This window comes from Bactrocera oleae, chromosome 2 (assembly GCF_042242935.1).
Source record: "Bactrocera oleae isolate idBacOlea1 chromosome 2, idBacOlea1, whole genome shotgun sequence".
Classification (NCBI taxonomy): domain Eukaryota; kingdom Metazoa; phylum Arthropoda; class Insecta; order Diptera; family Tephritidae; genus Bactrocera; species Bactrocera oleae.
The window spans coordinates 70,142,604-70,159,616 of record NC_091536.1 but is presented as its reverse complement, the minus strand read 5'-3'; the positions used below and the strand labels follow the sequence as shown (position 1 = coordinate 70,159,616).

Genomic DNA, 17,013 nt, shown 5'->3' with positions numbered 1-17,013 from the left:
GAATCTATGAATAATATACCTAGGTATTTATTTTTTTAACGAATAAGGGAAAAATGTATGATTTTTAAATAATATTATTGAAAATAAATCAGATAGCGACGGAACTTTAGGGGTGTGATAAACGTATGTAATATTTAATATTTGAACGATTTTGGGAAAATTTTAAATTATTTAAAAGCAGTCACACATCGGTGGAACAAAAAATTGTTTTGAACAAAATAGAAGCAGAAAAAAATAAGGGGTTATGAGTAACCTATAGAGATTTAGAAAACACTAAGGCCACTTAGGCCACTAAGAGCAAATTTACTAAGAACAAATTCACTGGACCTTTGGCTTACCACCCGAAAAGTATAGAACAATCATACATAATAGGAAAAAAATGTTTAACAATTTGAAGAAGTACTACTGGAATTTAGAAGAGCTTCAGAAAGATCCTTTTAAGAGCTTTCGAATTAACGGTTAACAATTCAAAGTCTACTCGAAACATGTTATATATTTTAAAAAAGGAAATCTGCCGAAAATTTTTTCTATTTTTTTTTGGAACTTCAGATATAAACACAGACTTTCTTAAGCTACATTGGATAAGAAATATGCGAGAACTTTAGAGAAAAACTAAGTCAGCAATTGTTTAAAGTATAACAAAGTATCTTGACCAGAATTTCTTATACTTAATCTAATTTTCATAAACATTTTTCAGGTTGAAATGGATTGGATTTGAGTCAGCTTTTCTAAAAACAAATAACCTAACCTGACATTCCAAAAATACATCAGAAATAAAACATGACTTAATTATAACACACTCCTTTTTAAACTGTCTACAACCTCACCCTACAACGTCGGCGTCATCGCTCATGCCTTGAGAGCTCCACTTACCGCTACATTTGACAGCTGTGACATTTGTCGAGAATGTACCTCCATTCCCTGACAAAAAAAAGTGCTAATAAACGAATTAAAATGGAAATTCAAAACAAATCGAAGCAAATCGAAGAATTGAACGATACAATTACAGTAACAACCAAAAACAAATCAATACAGAAAGCGAAGCAGTGCTTTTTGTAAAACGTGACAAATGTCAATAAGTGGAATGGAAGTGGAATGGCGAAGTGAGTGAATGAATGAAAATGTTTGCATAAAACGTGAATGTCAGCGGAGCACCAGAGCACATGAACTCAACTGAACTGAATGGAATCGAAGTGTCGCGCAGCGCCAGGCAGAGGAAGTGGCAACTTAATTGTAGCAAAAGCGTGATGCGGTGGCGCCACAAAACGTACGCCACAAGCAGTATGTAAGCAAATGCAAAGCACTTACTCAAAAGCGTAACAGTTGTGATAGTTGCACTTGCCACATGCAACACAACGTTGCTATTTGTGGCTAAACTAATGAAACAATAAATAATGTACTACATAGAATAGAAACCTTTGCGGTACATTGCGGTGGTTTGTTGCAACAGCACGAAAGCACGAAGTTCAACTTTGGCAATATGAGTTGGGTAAAATTTTGTTGCAAGCTGCTGTCGCTGAGCGCAAATTAACAAGCGTCTAATAAATGCGAGTAAATTAGTTAATTAAAGTGTATTCAAGCAAGACCAAAATATAAAAAAACAAGAACAAACGTTGATGCAACAATACCCTTCACAAATAAAACAGTTTTACATACAAGAACTTGATTTTGAGCGTTCAGTTTGTATGACAGCTATATGCAATAGTGGTCTGGAAAATTTCTTCAGATATTTGAGCGTTGCCTTAGAACATAATCTATGCTATGCTGTGAAGATATCTGGTCAGATATTGTAATAATGTTAAAAGTTAATTTTGATCGTTCAGTTTGTATGACAGCTATATGTATATAACGTATGGACAGTGCGATATCTCTGAAACTGAGGGATTATTTTGCGTATAGCTCTTCACGCTGATCATGTATTGCATTTTATAGGGTGTCTGGCGTTTCCAAACTTTGTACTAACTAATATACCAAGTAGGTAGGGTGGAGCGAAAAAAAATTTTGCTTTTTTTTTGCTTAGCCTGAGGGTAAAATTTGTAGATTATGTTAAAAAGAATTTTGTTTTTTTGTCAAAACGTTTTCGTTTCTTCTACAAATTTTATCCTCAGTCTAAGCAAGAAAAAAATTTTTTTTCGCTCCACCCTACTGTTCGGGGTATAAACTATAATATAAAAATCAGAACTAAATCGCTGCAATGTGCGCTATGCAACAACGGTGCAATAACCCCAAAAAATAAATGTGGCGCGCTAGTGTAAATAAATCAGACGCGTGATGGCGCGAAAGAACAACGCTGAAGTGAGCTTATTAGCACATGCTTGTGCAAAAAAAAATTGCATTTTTATTACATGTATGAATGTGTTTGTTATACTTGTTACCGTTGCAATAAAAAGTTTGCCGAAATGCCACCAACAGCGTGGCGCCGTCGCCGGCACGAACTGAATACAAATACACAAAACTAATTAGTAGTTATTAAGGTGAAAACATTGGCGGTCAAAGCATGGGAAAAAACATACATGTGTATACAAGTTTTTATATATATGTGTGTGGAAACTAGTGCAAGAGAGATCACAGCAGATCGAACAGAAGAGATTAATCGCGCGCTAAGCACGAAAAAACAACAACAAAGTTAAACCGCGATGAGTAAACAATACAAAAGACAAATTAGTTATGCAATGCAGCTAAGCAAAACAACAAAAACAATTAGCAACAAAAACTTGGTTCAAGTATTTCTTCTTGTATTTATTTATGTCGCTATTAATAAACAAATTGGGAACAAATTGAGTGTACGCCACAGTGGCAATCGAAAGCCATAGCAACGACATATTCATAGGAACATAGATATATGCGTTTATATTAGGGTGGTACTTAAGCGATTCCGCCTGTCTAGGATTATCACAAAAAAAAAGACATTGTTTTTGCTTGAAGTGCACTTCAGGGTCCTAAAAACATTACATTGGTAATGTAGTGAAAAAAATCGCTGCCAATCCGCTTAAGTGTCTTGTTTTTTTTTTTTAATCGGCTTTTTCCAATCAGGCGACCATGGTACTCGGAGACTACCATTTCATATTTTAAATATAATATAACATACGTTATCACTTTTTTATGAAAAATTGATGAGTTGAGTTGTTATATGGAATAAGAACCCGTTTGTATTTTGTTTTAGATAGTTTCTGTTCCTAGAACCACAGCAGTGGACCTCTTGAAATTGGCCTAGTACCCGCAATTTTGTATCGAAATGTCAATATGAAAATTCAGTTTAAAAAGACAAATTTTAATAAATTGTCAAAATTAAGCCTTTTCTAGGGATTCTAGACTGGCCTCAAACCGTAAATGCTGGATGAAAGTCTATATAATCTATAACTGACAACCCAAATCGATATTACTATAGTTGAATCTTTCACTTTTGAAATTTTCGAGTTTTTTCCTGTTGCCTAAAAACAAATCGAAACTCACTGACATAAACGCTATTGAACAAAATTGGTGACAGATATCTATTTACCGCAGTGGTCACTATTTATTTTAAGTATTTATACAAGTTTGCACAAGCGACACAAAAAAAATCGTTCAATTGACTTTTAAGGATCACCTTGATGTATACTCAGTAGCTATAAAGCGCAGAACCGAAAAGTTTTAGAGCAACATATCGCTTCAGCATTAATAGATCGCTTAATTGTGATAAGTATTGGTGGGAGCACCATGTAAGGCAGCGAACAGCTTACGAGACAAGATATTAAATATAAGCTATTAATTAAAACGCTAGAGGAAATAAAAAATAATAAAACTAGTAAACAAAAATAAAATTTCAAATTAAAAAAAAAATTACAAAGTTAGCTTTTTTTACACACAAGCTCATATAGCCGTCGACCAGTAGCTACAACAACAACAGCGCCACGATTAATAGTGAAAATGATTTAGCGCACAAATGCAGGCGTAATTGCAATTGCAGGAGTATTGGATTACATTGTGAAATGTTTTTCATTTTAGGTAATCGTTTGACTTTTTGCTTGTACCGAGTAATCGCGAACTCATTAATCAATTTGTAGGCAACAACAGCAGAACAGCAACAACAGCAAGCGAACACACTGATTAAACTGAATAAGCGTTGCGCCTTAAGCGCTCATCCACAACCAACCAGGGGTGTAAGTAGTGGGTAAAAGTGAGCTATATTTTCCCAATCTACTTATGTTTAACGTGCTTCACGTTTAGACGGCCGATTATGATCTTGTGCTATACATTTTACGTGCAAATTAACTCGAGCAACCAATCAAACGGTGTACCACCCACGTGCCACTGTGCACCACCAAACCAACAGCAATCGGGTGCCTACTGCGAGCTAACTGCTGCGATTAGCAGGACACACGCCGCTGCAGTTGCATGCGAAATGCGCTAGTAAGCTTCGGGAATAAAATATATGCGCGAAAATGAAAATGAAATCGTTGAGCTTGTTTGAAATACGAGAAATTGCATAAATGCGCACATAAATTCCAGGAGATTGAGATAAATAAATATTTTAAACCAGTTGGAAAAGTTGTGCGCGAAGCTGATATGGTTGTAACATAAGAGTAGTTTGGGGGGGTGCCAGATTAAGTGAAAGTAAATAAATAAACAATCGTTTATAATATTTTTTTTAATGGAGTGTCGATTTATCGCAAATACGTTTCTAGTTTTTTTTTTTTAACTTCAGGGGCTGTAGTTAACCGTAATCTGATTATTTAAGGTTAACGTCAGTCTGAAAGAACTTGCGAGCTAAAGCAACAGCCGCTTTCTTTCCTTTAACTAGGTGATATGTCTTAAAACTACTTTTGTTTCTATCAAGAACTTTTTGCTTGGGTAGATTATATGGGACCACTTAAAATTTTTATGTATCGAATGTTAATACCCACTCTTTTTAGATATTAATGCACAAAATACCTCGAAAGACCCAGCATTATGGTAGTTCCCCTTTTAACCTTAACTTTATGGGAAGTCGAAAACGAAGTTCAAACCCGGTTCGGTACGGGTAGTGAGCGAATACTCACCGAATCCGCATATTAAGGCAACAAGCAGCGGCATAAATTTTTGGAATATTTTCCGTAAAGAGTCGTTCATCTAAGCGTGAAATGCATGAGAAGCATTGTAAGACTATGGAACATTATGGAAACCAGGTCATTGAATAATTACATGAAAATCACGCGAAAACATTTAGAAGACAACAAAGAGTTTAGTAAAAGTGATGGTAAATCAGATAAAGTCTCATCGTCGATGTTGAGCAAAATGGGTAAAGAAACAACTTCAGCTGTATTGGATGTCAATAACGGTAGGAGGAAGTTATATATATATTGAACGAACATTTCGATGAGGGGACATTAGCCAAATCACGGAGATATTAAAATCGAAGCTTCTGGCAAAACAAAACACTGAGACGCCTATAGGGGTGTGGTAACTTATCTAATATGCTATAGTAGACGTTATAACATATGTTTATAAATTTTGTAAGTCAATTAAAAATTACTATTCTATTAGAGTTAAAGTCGTAATATAATTATATTTACATTAATTTTAAATTATACGGCAACACTAACAACAAAAAGTGACCAGTATATTGCCGGCCGAAAAAAACACTAAAAATAACCAAAAAAAAACACGATAAAAATATCAAATAACACAGCTTGGCAGCAAAAAGTGGAGAAAAATAAGCACGAAGTCAAACTTGATATGAAAAATATAAAATTATATATATTTAGATACCCTTCACACTATTATTTCAGCAATATAATTTAGATACTTGCAATAAGGAAATTAATCAATTAAATTAAGAAAGAGGCGTGTCTCGGTGCACTAAAATGCAAAGCTCTACGTGAAAAATTTTGGTTTCGCATTGCACACACGCTTTCGTGTTAATTTCTGGACAATATTCATTAATCCGCCCCGCTTTTGCAACTGCAAATCAAAGACTCTAGCACAGAGATAACCACGATTATTACCATTCGTTTGAAAAATTTCTCATTTTTACGTGCCTCCCGGCCGCAAAATTCCAACAGATCCCAGCGCCAACAGAAAAATTACACGCTGTGTGTGGGTGAGTGCGCTTGCAACAAATGCGATCGACACAAATGCGCAGGTTGTTAGCGGCAACAACGCCCGCAGATTAGCTTGGTGTTTTCGATTACAATTTCATTTTCATTGTTTTTTTTTTGTATTTTTTTTTTGCCTTATTATGCCACAGAAATTTAGTGGCACCAACGACTGCACACTTTTCACTTTACGACCTAATATCAAAAAAAAAAACAAAAAAACAAATCGCAAAATACCAAAAAACCGACCGGCAGCGCAAAAATATCTGGCGACCACTCCTTTCAATTAAAGTCCGTAAGCTATAAAGGTGGCAGTGGCAGCATTTGCATTGTTGCAGTTACATGGCGGCTCCTGGCTGCCACCAACCGGGTAATCGGTGCTGGCAATTACCAGCGCTCGCTTTGGGGTGGAAGCTGCACGTAAAAGATGGTAGCATTTGATTTATACTTTGGTGCTTTGGTAATTGGTAGCGAAAATGAAAGTGAAAATTATCATGAACAGCATATATATTGTACATATGAATATGTATGTATGTGTGTGTGTGGCTTAATAAATGCATATTCCTGGGTGGACGAATGTAATGTGCTTAAGTTGAACGAAATTGCAGATTAACAGTTTGCGAGAAGAAACCAAACAAAAAATAAATTAAAGACGATAAAAAGATGAAGCCATAAAACCTGCATATTTTGGAGGCAAAAACAAACACAACAACATAAAGTTATAGTGAATTAGTTAAATGGCGCCGAAATATAAATTAAAGTCATGCACACATGTAGAGATATGCGGTGTGGCACCTCCGATAATAAAAAATGTACTACAGCACGCAAACAAACAAACATGCATATAGATATATACATATACACCAAAATACCATATATGTATTGTATATGTTATTAGTACTGCTGTTAAGCGTTCACCAGCATTAATGGAGAAATCACAAGTATTTTGGCTGCCAGCTGCTTGCCGGCGCTTGTGGCAACTTCAACTTTGCCTTTTGCATGCACACTCCCGCTTTCGTATTAATTGCCTTTTACTGTGGAGATTTCAATTCGATTTTTCGGGGCTTGGTTGTGAGCAATTTTATTTGCGCAATTGATTGAGAAATTCGGAATTAATTTAATTATATATTTTCTCTATGAACTCAAGAAATATAAATGTTTTTCCTAGAGCAAACATACATGGCACGACTTATATATAATATGTACATATAAATATATCATATATTCTATTATGTATATAAAGAAATAATTCAATAAAACTTTGTGCTGAAGATTTTTAGATTGAAACCGAATGCTTTATTATTATTATTTATTCTTATATACATATAACCATTTGTGGACGGCAATTGAAGCATAAAGCAAAAAAAAAAAATAATAATAATTACCAAAATTAATATCAAACTTTAGACATATTTACAAACGTATTCTTTTTATTATCATGAAATTAGTTGCTTGAAAATTGCGCTAGTCAATTTAATTTGAAAAATGTTTTTCAATAAATCTCTTAAGTTTGAATTAAAATATAAATCATACACCCTGCTGACACTGGGTTATATATTACTCGCCAACTCAGCATTAACTCATTTATGCATATAATTTATTATAAAGAAAAATAATTGAAATATAATAATTTGTGTATCAAACTACGTCATTACAACTTCAAAGTCGCAAGAAATGCCAATAAAAGGCAGCACAGTAGGTAAAAACAAGCACATAAAAGTATAAGGTGTTACCACTGGTTTGAAATTTGAAATAAAAAGATATTAAAAATAAGAAAAAAGATATTAAAATAAAGTGCAAAAAATAATGAAAATACATGAAAAATAATAACTATATAAAAATAAGTTAAAAAATATATAAACTGCATAAAAAATAATATAAAAAGAAATTTAAAAAAGAATAAAAATAAATTTAAAAAAAAAAAAATATATATATAAATAAATTTAAAAATATAAAAAGAAATACTTCTTAATTTACACCTGGTTGTACATAACCATAATATAATTTTGTTTAAACTTGAAGGATTTTCTCAAATTCATTAAATTTTGAAAGAAGGTAAAAAGTACATACTTAAGCTAAGACGATTTAGCCATGTCCGTCTGTCTATCCGTCTGTATATATACGAACTAGTCCCCCACTTTCCGACATATCGATATGTAATTTTGCACTCACCTAAACGCCACTCATTTGCAGGAACAAACGATATCGGACCACTACATATACCTATATGCCCTACAAACTGAATGGTCGGAATCAAGTGCTTGTAATTAAAACTTTTTCATTTGACGATATATTATATATTATATCACGAAATTTGTCATGGTGGCAATGGTGCAATCTCCGAAAATATTGTTCAGATCGAAATTCCTCATAATGAGTACCAACTTAGCACTAAAATCCTGTTTAATTTTCGACCATTACATAAAACTATTTATATCTAAGAAAGCGTACTGCTGAGTTCCAGTAAAAACACAATGCGTCAAAATCTGCTTTTTTAGAACATTGGTGTTTGCTTATCGCTACAGGGTTGCTTTTCCATAGCAATATTGTTCAGCGTTATGTCTGCAAAAGTATGCCAGTGCGTCCATCGGAGCGCCTGTCAGTCAACACAAAATGAATTGGGAGTGTACGCACTTAGAATACGCATTAGCGCACTCGCACAAGCAAGCGTATAATTATGTAAGTATATATGTAAGAACCTAAGTATGCTTGTAAGTCAAATTATGGCAATACATTTTTCAAATTTACTAGCGCATAGATTGAGGAAATGTTTTCGGCAATATTACTGAGAATGCGAATTAATGCCACAGCGCGCACGTACACCCTACACACATAGTAAATACATAAATATATGTGTACATTTATGTGTATGTACATATTTATGAGTAAATGCGCATGTGCGCCGCCATGTCAAAGATTGATATGATTTATGCGCAGATTGCTGACATGCGCGCCAACTAGCTGACTGACTGACCGAGTGACTAGAATGGCTAGTTGAATGAAGACTTTTTGGTATTCTAACAATGGCGCAATATTAGCAGAAACATAAAATGTATATACTATGTACTTACATACATATATGTACTATTAATGGCATAGACTTGCTTATTTGAATATATTTTGATATACAATGTTGTAGGCTAATTGAAAGCGAGATCTTGTCGCGCTCGAAAGTGAATGAGCAAACGAGGGTAGCATGGTATATACATATGGAAGTATGTATATATATAAATATGTGTATATGTACGTAAATATAATATTTCGGTTTCTTCTGTGCGTTTAGCTTTTAGTTTATTTCATTATTATTCTGTTTTGGAAGCTTCTTGTCGCGTATTTCGGCTAGTTAACGAGAGTTTGTTCGACTGCCGTTGAATTTTGCACGTTTTATTCAAATTTTTTTTTGATATATCTATTGTTGTCATTTTTATATGTCAGCTAATGATGCTTGCTAGTTGTGGTGTATTTTATTTTTTTGAATTTTTTGTATTTAAATGTTTTTTTTTTTTTATTTAATGTTAAGTTTGATTTAAACTTTTCTTTTAATTTTATGTTAAGTTTGATTTAAAATTTTCTTTTAATTTTATGTAAAAATTTATAGTACATTAAAAATTTTTTTGGAGCTTCTTAGAAATCGCAAAATTTTATTTCAATTGTTTTTTATTTTAAATTTAATTTTTTTTTTTTTTGGGATTTAATTTTTTTTTTTTGGGATTTAATTTTTGTTTTTTTAATTTTATATTACATTTTTTAATATTATTTTTCCAATTTCTTTTTATTTTTTCTTTTCATGTTTTATTTTAATTTTATCTTCTGAGAGACTTTGTAAGCGAGTTCGAAGCAGTGCTGTCGACCAACACTTGTTTTTGTAGTAATTTGTTGCCTTAAATTTCAATTATTTTTATTATGTTTCTAAGTTTTTTTTTTATTTTTTTTTTTTTTTTGCTTTTGTCTAATTGATATACACAGGAAGTCATATATAATACATGATAATAGCGAACTCAGCAGAAAAAAAATACGTAGCAAAACAAAGAAAATATAAACAATGCATGTCAAATTATTAAAAATTAGCAGTCAAGCAGAGAAGAAAAAATTTAAGTTATGAAACTAATATTTTGTATGCTTTCCACTAGCACCGATTTCAATGGCTTCCTAATAGTTATGCTGCAGCAAGGAAATACTTTTCAATGCTTGTTGTTCTTATTTTCTCTAGTTGTTTTACTCATCATTTGACACTTCGTACCGAAAAAGGAATTAACACTTAAATAAGCTATTTAAATACGTATATGTAAATAGCTATGTGTCCTTCGGTATAATGGTCAATGTCACGTCGTCACCGTTGTCGATCCATCACCACTCATAATGTCACAAAATTTGCTACCAAAAAATTATAAAATAAATACAAAGACGAAAAAAATAAAACAAAAACGAAAAAACAACAAAAAATACAAAGTAAAAAAAATTAAATAATACCCAAAATATAATTCAGCGCACTGCAGCTGCGATTACGTGCTTGCCTGCAAAAAATTAAAACGAGAAAAAAAAACAAAAGAAATATACACAAATCGAGGCAACCATTGTGACTGACGGCGAACTAAAATTATGCAAATTCGTAAACCAGTACCCACCCAACATTTCGTTTGATTTGCAAGACCAAGCAAATTAAATAACTAATCGTCAATAAATTTCCTTGTCAGCGCTGCGTTTATTTGTTTTAAATTAATTAGGGGTATTAGTATCGACGCATGTGGGGAATGCAAAATACCAAAAATTAACAAAACCATTATTTCAGCGACCACTCTGCTCCACATTGAGAGCAGTAACATACTTATATTTATATTGTATATTCACTGCAAAGTTGAGCTTAAGAATTGGCAAAATTTGTAGCTCAATTAAGCGCTAAGTAAACTATTTAATACACACTTAATTGAATGCATGGTTCGATTAGAGTAAATGTGATTAATTGCATATGCCATAATCATAAAAAAATATTTAAATATTTGTATTTCTTTAATTTTCTTTCTTATATTTTTTTTGCAATTATGCAAGCTAAATTATTTTAAATCTGCTTTTAACAAATTTTGGATATGCGAGATACTCTCTTAATTGCGTCGTTGGTTAAATTATAGTAAACCGGATTAATTAAAAAGCTCTATAAAAATAGTGTAATGTCAGCTTTATTTCAATTATCGACGGTAATTGTTGTGCTTAATGCATTTACAAGGGAGGCAATTAAGGGATAACCCCTTCCACTTGTGAATTTCAAAAAATCGAATTTTTTGCATACACATACACATGTTTAAAATATTTTCCGAAAATTGACGTTGATCGTGCAAATATTTTGACAATAATTTCTACTTTTGAGCCACTCTGAAGTGAAATTTTTTTTTATAGAAAATTAGTGCTTTTGTGGAAAGCCTCCAGTTTGTCAAAAATCAAAAATTGCACTAGCCCTTCAATCATTATCTGTACTGTATTGTACTTGTAATAATAATTTTATTTCTTATTAGGATTACAGATAACGCATCGCTAGACACGCTTTGCGGAGGTCCTCGTGAAGATCGGCTACGGCAACAAAGGAACATTTTTAAAATTTGATCGCTGATTATTAAAATACATGAAATTCTGTTATTGTACATTTTTTATTTATGAATTAACTAAAATCATTCTTTACAACAATAGCACTTTTTTCTGACTCGCAAGTGGTTATACATTCGTAATTCCTTAAGCGTGCAATGCTTCGACAAATTAGAAATATTTTTCTGCCTTATTTAATATCTGCAATTTAAGTTATATAATGGTAAAAGACGTTACACTATTTCTATGATTTCAGTAGAGTGTTTGCAGAATTAAACTCACTCAATTAAGTCTTTTGAATTTAATATTTGTTGTTAAACATTTTTTCTTAATGAAATATATGCGAGGATTAACTAACATTATCATTGACTAACTGAATTATTGACTTCAATTACATTCGAAATATTTTCCAATCGAACAGCTGATGCACAAACATATAAAATTAATTTAATTATGGGTCAATGAAGCAGTTACTACTGCAAATACAAATATTTTCTCTAATTCTATCTGCAATCTATATTGTTTCAATGCTTTAATTATAGAAGCTTAAAATGTTTAATTTTAAAGAGAGAGAGAGCTACAAATGCTCTATTATCCGGCAGACATGCATTTGTATTTGTATTTTTGCCGTTTCTTCTCTCTCTCATTAGCAATTACATTTTGCTTCTTGACCATATGTTGCCGTCTATTGTCGGCCTCTCCCGCTTGAGTGGCCACATACCCATACTTTCGTTTTCGATAGCGCAATTTTTATTGCTCTCTTTTTCGTCTTCATTTGCGCTTTTCGAGCACCTCACTTATTTGCGCTTAACCCCAGTTGATCCCGTGGCGATTGCATTCCCGCATGTGCGCCTCTATATTGCCAGACAGTACATACAAAGTGTTAGTCTGGGGCTTTGCATGGCCACACACGGATATAATGTTTTGTATGTATGTAACAGTATGTGTGCGCTGTGAGCAATTGTTGCCCGCTGGCAATTAAGCGTATTTACAGTCTCCTTTTAATTGCGAACAAATCAAAGTCACTGCTGTCTTTTTATAAACGGCGAGAATGCTGTAAACTGCAGTCACATATATGTATAGTATGTATGTGTGTGTGTGTGGTGGCTTTGAAAATCCTTGCAATTATTTTTTCAACGTCTGGCGCTGCTATTTGTTGAATATAAATAACTTTTATCTAAGCACTTCTTATTTGTTTTCAACACACTGTGTATGCCAGTTTTTAAAGGACTCTTCTGTGTAAATATTTACATGTTCTACACACAACAAAATATGTGGCGAGTCATACACAAGGTTGCTTTTTTTATAATTTGTGTCAATGTGTGACATGCAAATACACATACAATTTTTTAATTTTTTAATAAATATTTTTTAAGTTCCTTATATGTTGTTGCGCTTGTGTGCGTTGTACTTCATATATTTATTAACTCGCCTTCATTCTGCCACTGACTTTGTGACATTGAGAATTTGTTAAAACAAACGAAAAAATAGACGAAAATCTGTGAAATTTTCAATAAACTTCATAAATATTGATTGTATGCGAATTAACAAGTGTTTCATATGCAGATATATATGTATGTATGTATATATCTATGATATAAGCGATATATTTTATTTTCGTCAATGTTGCCATATTGCTTTAGTCAAACTGACAGCTGTTTGTTTGGTGTACATATTTACAGCTAAATAAATGGCAGGAAAGCAAAACTCACCGATTAACTTTTTATACCCTCAACAGGGTACAGTAAGTTTGCCAAGAAATTTGTGGCATCCTGAAGTAAACTTCGAAGACCATATAAAGTATATATACCATATAAATGATCAACATGACGAGCTGAGTCGGTTTAGGCATGTCTGTCTGTCGGCCTGTATTTACGCAAACTAGTTCCTCAGTTTTTGTGATATCGATCTGATAATTTTTCCATATCATTTTCTCTTTAAGCTGCTTATTCGTCGGACCACTATAACATATAGCTGGCATACAAACTGAACGAACGGAATCAAGTGCTTGCATGAACAACTTTTTCTTTTGACGAGATATGTGCACGAGATTGTGCATGGATTATTGTTTCAGGCAACGATATATTCACAATATCAGCAGAAATGTTTCAAATCGGGCCACTATAGCATATAGCTGGCATCCAAACGATCAAAATCAAGCGCTTGTATGGAAAATATTTTTATTTGACAAGCCATCTTCACGAAATTTGACATAGATTATGGTCCAAGACAACGGTACAATCTCTGAACAAATTTTTCAAACCACCGATCGGACTAACCGATCAAAATCAGGTACTTGTATGGAACTTTTTTTGATTTGTTAAGGGTATTCTAGCTTCAATGCAACCGAAGTAAACTTTTTTCTCATTTTATTTTTGTTTTCTTTACCAAAACATTTTCTGTTTGACTCAAATCAGTACAGACATGTAAAGACGAGTGGTAGTCTCTTGTGTGTTGAGTTTTTATATTTATTTACAATTAAAAATTGCGCGCTTAAAACAATGTAAGTGCCGTTTCAGACAGGGATGCAAAAGAGTCTGATGTTTTTCAAATTTTCTTTTGGTGTCGCTCTGGGCATTCACACGGTCAAAAAGAGTCCAGCAACTCGAGTCTAGTTTTTCTGCATTCCTTTTCACAAAATGTTCGTAAATATTTGTGCGGTTCGACTGCGCAACACCGCGCAACACTGCGTGCTGCGTATTTCATTTGTATGTTGAGATGATGGTCACACATTTTGCTTGCAATGAATTACCATGAATATGGTAGAACAATATGCATAGTACAAGTACCTACCCGCTAAATAGTTTCAAAAAAATACTAAAGACGGGAATTCCCTAATCCACAAGAATGTATTGAATATCCGCAACTAATATTTTCAAGGCCAAATTTATAATAGCAATTTCCTAATCTTTAAGTATTAAAAACTCATAATTTCTTTACTCCGTATTAAAAATTCATAATTTCTTTACTCCATAATCTATATCTTAATTTTCTCCTTATTTACAATTTGTCATAATATTTCTATTATTCTATGCATACGTATTTGCATATTACATACAAAAATAGATAACAGAACTCAAATTTGCGATCGAATTCATCTGAAACCGAGCGCTCTTGCAACCATTCAAAGAATTTGAAAGTGAAAAGGAATGATGAAAAGGGTAGCAGCGAGCTGTTACGAACAAGAACACAAAGCGTGCCACCCGAACACGAGTGGCACGGTCCCTTCGTCTTTCCTCGTCGTCCCCTCGCCCACAATAAACTGGTGTGAGACTCTTTTGCGTCCCAATGTGAAACGGCACTAATAAACGCCAAAATCAGCTCGTTAAAGTGTAACTTGTTGTTGTTGCAGCAATATAGTAAATATATTTAAAATTGAATGCTTTTCGGGAATTTCACACTTACTCAGTCACATATGTTTATTTATATGAAAATTAGCAACTAGTACTGGTTGGTGAACTTACCTGCAAAGAAGAAGAAGAAAATATAAGTAAAAAATTAATTAGTAATGCTCGCTAATAAAATATTTACAAATACTAAAATACATTATAAAAATGCTAAAATATTCAGAATTTCATTTTTCCATTAGTGTGAAAATCACGTTCACTTTCGTCGCTGACTAACCCAGCTGGGCAATCGTATGAGTCATTAGTGTAATTTGTAATTGTAATTAGTGCTCCGCTCGGCGCTTCCAACGCCAGCAAACCAAAAAAACCGCTAACATGTTTCTAAAGTTCAATAATCGTTGCACTTGTCTATGCACGGATAATACAAATGCAGCACACACACACACACACACACACACATGCACCTAAGCAATTAAGTACGAGCACATGTGTCTGTTTAAGCATTACAACGGTTGTTTCAGGCATAGAGCGACGACGAAACCACAGCTTGTTAATCAAATGCCACAGAGTTCCCATAATGCATTTTTTATGTTAATTTGTTGCTGTATGTGTTTGCATTAACCGCTGTCACACGTGCAACTCAAAGCTAAAAATCAGCAACAGTGTAAAAATGTGTAATTTAGTTATTAATCTACGCGTTAACTGCAAATGCTTATAGCAAACGCGGCGCAGCGCTACAATTAACTCCAATCGAAGCTGAGGAGATGAGCAATAACCTTGTTTGTTGTGATTGTAGATCATTCAAACTACTGGTATTCGTATGCTAGCGTTGTTGCTAGACATGAATGCGATTGTATCGAAATTTTTTGTTTAGATTTCTTTTAGAAGTCGATTTTTTTTTGAAGATTTGCGATTTTGCTTCAATTATAATATTTATAAATATTAATAAAGTGCGATAAATAATATAGAACTCTAATTTATTCTTAAAATATTCTATGGAATGGCAAATATTCTAACGACTAGTAGCCGACAATTTTTCCAATGAAAACAAGCTCGTTATGCGCGCTGAATTCATTGTGTTTATTCGGAAGCGACCGATTGGTCTTCTACACATATCATTGATGGTCGTTTGTTTTCTACAATTCATTCAATTTTTTGTTTGAAATTTTCATATAATTATATTATTTAAGTAGTTGTTGGTGTAATACCATTACAGATTACCTTAGATATAAATTTGGATAATTCTTCTGCCGTAGATCTGATTATTTTAAAAAATTCTTAGAGCAAACGCAAAACCTTTTAGTTTTCAAAGGGAAATGCTCAATAAAATTTATGAAAAATTATTTATCAGTACTTAAGAAATTTTTGAATGTTTTTAAGATCTTTTATAACATTTCCTCCAGACTATTTTTAGCTTTACAACCTGATCTTATAAGGAAACAAACGATCATTAAATGAAAAAAACTCAAGGAAACCAGGGAAGGAACAATTGCCGAATTTTTAATTTTTGTAATTAATACTGATTTAAATAAAATTGTCTGGATAACAATATAGGTGTCACAGAACCGTCGTCTTTTTAAATGTAATTTAACAGACTAGAGGAAAGTGCGAGCTGTTTTCGAAGCTTTGTTGATTAATGTCAATTCAAAAGTGTGTATGGTTGATGAGAAGCATTTAATGATTGAGGGATACGATGTTAAGAAGGCTGGCTCTTCTTTAGCTGAATAAACATACATATGCAATACGAAAAGCTTTTATCAGAATTACATGCAGACGATCAATATTTGAAATTATGTGAGGCTTAAATGTATAGCAAATGAATTTAGAGCCCTACGAAGATGGGTTGTAGGCTGTTATTAGAGAACACATTTTACTCAAATGATTTCCAGAAATCATTTTTGCTTAAATTTTTCATTGCCCTGCCAATACTATTGTCGCTTTTTTATACATATAGTACATATACTCTACAAAAAAAAGTCGGCATGCGAACTCAATCTGTAGAAATTTATTAACGAACAAACATATTTTACTTTACTTAA

At 33.0% G+C, this 17,013-nt stretch overlaps 1 protein-coding gene and 1 long non-coding RNA gene across 3 annotated transcripts in view; one reads left to right on the top strand and one right to left on the bottom strand.

The window, feature by feature from the left end:
* Positions 1 to 17,013, bottom strand: part of heca (hdc homolog, cell cycle regulator) — a 197,903-nt gene that overhangs the window by 119,452 nt on the left and 61,438 nt on the right. The gene's annotated exons all lie outside the window — the stretch shown is intronic.
* On the top strand, positions 3,283 to 7,253 carry LOC138855741 (uncharacterized). The gene is made up of 3 exons (XR_011394818.1): positions 3,283 to 3,984; positions 4,044 to 4,150; positions 4,207 to 7,253. It is a non-coding gene; the product is annotated as an uncharacterized lncRNA (long non-coding RNA).